This window comes from Palaemon carinicauda, chromosome 1 (genome assembly GCF_036898095.1).
Source record: "Palaemon carinicauda isolate YSFRI2023 chromosome 1, ASM3689809v2, whole genome shotgun sequence".
Lineage (NCBI taxonomy): Eukaryota > Metazoa > Arthropoda > Malacostraca > Decapoda > Palaemonidae > Palaemon > Palaemon carinicauda.
Genome location: NC_090725.1, coordinates 67,073,034 through 67,079,320, shown reverse-complemented (window position 1 = coordinate 67,079,320; position 6,287 = coordinate 67,073,034).

The window sequence follows — 6,287 nt, the reverse complement described above, 5'->3', positions numbered from 1 at the left end:
GTCCATTTTGAGCTTGGTATAAGAATTGATACCTAGCCCATTTTGAGCTTGGTATAAGAATTTATACCTAGTCCATTTTGACCTTGGTATAAGAAGTTATACGTAGTCCATTTTGAGCTTGGTATAAGAATTTATACCTAGTCCATTTTGAGCTTGGTATAAGAATTTATACCTAGTCCATTTTGAGCTTAGTATAAGAAGTTATACGTAGTCCATTTTGAGCTTGGTATAAGAATTTATACCTAGTCCATTTTGAGCTTGGTATAAGAATTTATACCTAGTCCATTTTGAGCTTGGTATAAGAAGTTATACGTAGTCCATTTTGAGCTTGGTATAAGAATTTATACCTAGTCCATTTTGAGCTTGGTATAAGAATTTATACCTAGTCCATTTTGAGCTTGGTATAAGAAGTTATACGTAGTTCATTTTGAGCTTGGTATAAGAAGTTATACATAGTCCATTTTGAGCTTGGTATAAGAATTGATACCTAGTCCATTTTTAGCTGGGTATAAGAATTTATACCTAGTCCATTTTGAGCTTTGTATAAGAATTTATACCTAGTCCATTTTGAGCTTGGTATAAGAATTTATACTCTGTCCATTTTGAGCTTGGTATAAGAATTTATACCTAGTCCATTTTGAGCTTGGTATAAGAATTTATACGTAGTCCATTTTGAGCTTGGTATAAGAAGTTATACGTAGTCCATTTTGAGCTTGGTATAAGAATTTATACCTAGTCCATTTTGAGCTTGGTATAAGAATTTATACGTAGTCCATTTTGAGCTTGGTATAAGAATTTATACCTAGTCCATTTTTAGATTGGTATAAGAAGTTATACGTAGTCCATTTTGAGCTTGGTATAAGAATTTATACCTAGTCCATTTTGAGCTTGGTATAAGAATTTATACCTAGTCCATTTTGAGCTTGGTATAAGAATTTATATGTAGTCCATTTTGAGCTTAGTATAAGAATTTATACCTATTCCATTTTGAGCTTGGTATAATAATTTATACCTAGTCCATTTTGAGCTTGGTATAAGAAGTTATACGTAGTCCATTTTGAGCTTGGTATAAGATGTTATACGTAGTCCATTTTGAGCTTGGTATAAGAATTTATACCTTTTCCATTTTGAGCTTGGTATAAGAAGTTATACGTAGTCCATTTTGAGCTTGGTATAAGAAGTTATACGTAGTCCATTTTGAGCTTGGTATAAGAATTTATACTTAGTCCATTTTGAGCTTGGTATAAGAATTTATACGTAGTCTATTTTGAGCTTGGTATAAGAATTTATATTTAGTCCATTTGAGCTTGGTATAAGAATTTATATTCTGTCCATTTTGAGCTTGGTATAAGAATTTATACGTAGTCCATTTTGAGCTTGGTATAAGAAGTTGAACGTAGTCCATTTTGAGCTTGGTATAAGAATTTATACGTAGTCCATTTTGAGCTTGGTATAAGAAGTTATACGTAGTCCATTTTGAGCTTGGTATAAGAATTTATACCTAGTCCATTTTGAGCTTGGTATAAGAATTTATACCTAGTCCATTTTGAGCTTGGTATAAGAATTTATACCTAGTCCATTTTGAGATTGGTATAAGAAGTTATACGTAGTCCATTTTGTGCTTGGTATAAGAATTTATACCTAGTCCATTTTGAGCTTGGTATAAGAATTTATACCTAGTCCATTTTGAGCTTGGTATAAGAATTTATACGTGGTCCATTTTGAGCTTGGTAGAAGAATTTATACGTAGTCCATTTTGAGCTTGGTATAAGAATTTATACCTAGTCCATTTTGAGCTTGGTATAAGAATTTATACCTAGTCCATTTTGAGCTTGGTATAAGAAGTTATACGTAGTCCATTTTGAGCTTGGTATAAGAAGTTATACGTAGTTCATTTTGAGCTTGGTATAAGAAGTTATACATAGTCCATTTTGAGCTTGGTATAAGAATTGATACCTAGTCCATTTTTAGCTGGGTATAAGAATTTATACCTAGTCCATTTTGAGCTTTGTATAAGAATTTATACCTAGTCCATTTTGAGCTTGGTATAAGAATTTATACTCTGTCCATTTTGAGCTTGGTATAAGAATTTATACCTAGTCCATTTTGAGCTTGGTATAAGAATTTATACGTAGTCCATTTTGAGCTTGGTATAAGAAGTTATACGTAGTCCATTTTGAGCTTTGTATAAGAATTTATACCTAGTCCATTTTGAGCTTGGTATAAGAATTTATACGTAGTCCATTTTGAGCTTGGTATAAGAATTTATACCTAGTCCATTTTTAGATTGGTATAAGAAGTTATACGTAGTCCATTTTGAGCTTGGTATAAGAATTTATACCTAGTCCATTTTGAGCTTGGTATAAGAATTTATACCTAGTCCATTTTGAGCTTGGTATAAGAATTTATATGTAGTCCATTTTGAGCTTAGTATAAGAATTTATACCTATTCCATTTTGAGCTTGGTATAATAATTTATACCTAGTCCATTTTGAGCTTGGTATAAGAAGTTATACGTAGTCCATTTTGAGCTTGGTATAAGAAGTTATACGTAGTCCATTTTGAGCTTGGTATAAGAATTTATACCTTTTCCATTTTGAGCTTGGTATAAGAAGTTATACGTAGTCCATTTTGAGCTTGGTATAAGAAGTTATACGTAGTCCATTTTGAGCTTGGTATAAGAATTTATACTTAGTCCATTTTGAGCTTGGTATAAGAATTTATACGTAGTCCATTTTGAGCTTGGTATAAGAATTTATATTTAGTCCATTTGAGCTTGGTATAAGAATTTATATTCTGTCCATTTTGAGCTTGGTATAAGAATTTATACGTAGTCCATTTTGAGCTTGGTATAAGAAGTTGAACGTAGTCCATTTTGAGCTTGGTATAAGAATTTATACGTAGTCCATTTTGAGCTTGGTATAAGAAGTTATACGTAGTCCATTTTGAGCTTGGTATAAGAATTTATACCTAGTCCATTTTGAGCTTGGTATAAGAATTTATACCTAGTCCATTTTGAGCTTGGTATAAGAATTTATACCTAGTCCATTTTGAGATTGGTATAAGAAGTTATACGTAGTCCATTTTGTGCTTGGTATAAGAATTTATACCTAGTCCATTTTGAGCTTGGTATAAGAATTTATACCTAGTCCATTTTGAGCTTGGTATAAGAATTTATACGTAGTCCATTTTGAGCTTGGTAGAAGAATTTATACCTAGTCCATTTTGAGCTTGGTATAATAATTTATACCTACTATGAGATTCAGGGCCTGTGTAACACGGTTTTTTGGACTTTGCTCCTCATCAAAGCATCGGATGTAGCTGAAAGTTGACATATGTATATTTTACAACCACACACAAATTTTGTCAGCATTATCAATAACCTAAACACAATAGTTTTAATTTTCATAGAGTAAAAATGCTCTAGCCGACGCCATGGCCAGTGATAACGAGCCAAGAGTCGAAAACATTCACTACGTAAGCAATGTAAACACCTTTTGACAAAATTTTGCCCCGCCCATCCACCGGACATCCATTCAACTTCTTCCATCGGCTCTGAAACCCATAACATTCAAGAATGGCTAACAGGATTTGGAATTGCCCCCGTGGTTGCAAAACTGCATTTGTCTTACGACTTGCAACTTTATACAGTCAAGAGAAAGCCCGTGGCCATATTTACTATAGCCTGAATAGGTAATTATTCAGTTTATAGTTTAAATCCAATGTTTATAGTCTGATTTGTATTTAGCGTAACAGGATTATAATACTTGTAATGTCATTCAGGCTTTTGAACATTTCTATTAACTATTCACTATGCCACCAAAAGAGAGAGAAAGAGAGGGATTGTATGTAAACAGTCTTTATATAACTATTTTTGTTAAAATAAGATTTTTGTGCTAAAATCTCCATCAGACCAACCGTGTTAGCTATGTTTTGGGCATGACTGCATTTTATAAATAAATCATGAATAGTTTTAGGAGTTTTATTTGTACATCTAATGGGAATTTATAGAAGTGAAGTGAACATAATTCATTTATCCTTTAAAATAATTACTACATGTAGCAAAACAAATAGTAGTAAAGATGATAATGCAATGAAGGAATGATACCATACTTTATCTTTAGCTTCAACATCGGCAATAACATACCCAGTTGCCATAATTTGTCAGCTTAATGAAATAACCTATCATCTAAAGTTAAACTTAATTTCTGAGGAGGCCATGGCTTATTGCACAGTGAAAGAATATGACAAAGACTTTATGAATGGCGGAACGATACATGAATGTTTGTGTGGTATTTGTGCTAGCGTAGTAATACTACTGTACTGTAGCAGTAGTGCCGTAACAGTACTATACATGAATTAAACGTTTAGGCCAACTGCTGGGATCCTTGAGGATCATTTACCACTTCTTACAACTACTCGAAAAATTAGTTTTTATAGCCAGAATTTAAATTTTCTGATCCAACAATGCCCATGATAGCCTTCAGTGTTATCCTGAATTACAACGAGGCCAAAGTGGGTGGAGCCTCGTGAAGTCATCATTCTGACGATAATTACTGGTGAAGGTTTAAAGCCAAAATATAGTACCAGTTATTTATTTATTTTTTTTTCTTTTTTACAGTAAATACGTAGGTAGCTGGACAATAAATAAAAATTACTGGACATTGGATATAGCAGTTATCAAATCAAGCTGGTCTACTACGTTTTTTAAAATTACCAACTAATCCATACACCTTGTCAATCTGATTGGGACCTATAAAGTAGACTGTAATTTCTTAGGAAACTTATTCTGGGAGTTAGACTAATAATCGAAGTGTTTTTGTATTTATTAACATATTTTGTTCGTTTGTTCATTATGACAATTCTCAGTGGAGAGGTTTCAGAGTTCATAAAGGTGTACTGCTTTGCTTTTATTTACACTTTTGTGTTATTGTTGGCAGAGGTATAGCCTTCGTTACGTATAACCAATCATCGATCGAGAAAGAGAGAAGAAATGCCGTCATAAGTTACGTAACAAGTGCGTTCGAGACCTTTTCTCTGAGTAAGTTGGCCCGTCTTCAAAAATCGTCACTTTTACTTAATAAAGTACCAAATTAATTCAACCTACGTAATGCAGAATATAGTCAAAATTTATGTGTAGAAGTGATGTGCATTCTGAATAAGCGTTATATTTATGAAATTCATAGAAAAAAAAGTTATTGCGAAAAAACCGTGTTACAGAGGCCCTGAATCTCATAGTCCATTTTGAGCTTGGTATAAGAAGTTATACGTAGTTCATTTTGAGCTTGGTTTAAGAAGTTATAAGTATTACATTTTGAGCTTGGTATAAGAATTTATACTTAGTCCATTTTGAGCTTGGTATAAGAATTTATACGTAGTCCATTTTGAGCTTGGTATAAGAATTTATACGTAGTCCATTTTGAGCTTGGTATAAGAAGTTATACGTAGTCCATTTTGAGCTTGGTATAAGAATTTATACCTAGTCCATTTTGAGCTTTGTATAAGAATTCATACGGAGTCCATTTTGAGCTTGGTATAAGAATTTATACCTAGTCCATTTTGACCTTGGTAAGTAGAAAAGTAAAGCAATGGAGCTACTTTCAACTTTTATATGAAGAGGACATGACATGGATAGGGGATGGAAATAACCTTGTTAATATTAAGACTATATTTTAGGAATAAGAAGATATTTATTTGCAGTCGATGCCACTATAACAAACTGTAAGGGATACAAAATACATTCTGCAGCTATCGATAGAATCCGCTGTTGGGTGTTATTGCCGTGAGTGTACCTTGTGCAGTGCACTGTAATTACTGCTAAGGCGTATTTACAACACATTTTAGCCTCCCCCCGTTGCACTTACTTTTTATCCTTTCGGTTTATATCTCTGTTATTTCATTCATCTTGCTGTCCAAGTTCGTTCAACTTTTTTTTTTCCAATTTCACCTCTGTTCTTGATGAGCTCCTTGACCGAACTCAATCGGTGTAGTCTATATTATAAGGTTACGTTCGTTCACCCATTTCAATAAAAAATGTAACAATGATGTTTATCCTATATATAAATACAGGGAATAGTAGCATTAATACACAACACGAAGGATAGATCAGTTCAAAGAGAAGTAATAAAAGTAGTAGATATCATAATATTCAGGAGTTAGACTAAGAAAGAGAAATTAAAACGAGGAAAAATTAAATAATTAAAAACCCTAAATCTATGCATTATAGAGAAAAATACCTAGTCTACTTGGTAATTATCTGAAAAAAAAATTGGAAGGGTCTCGTAATA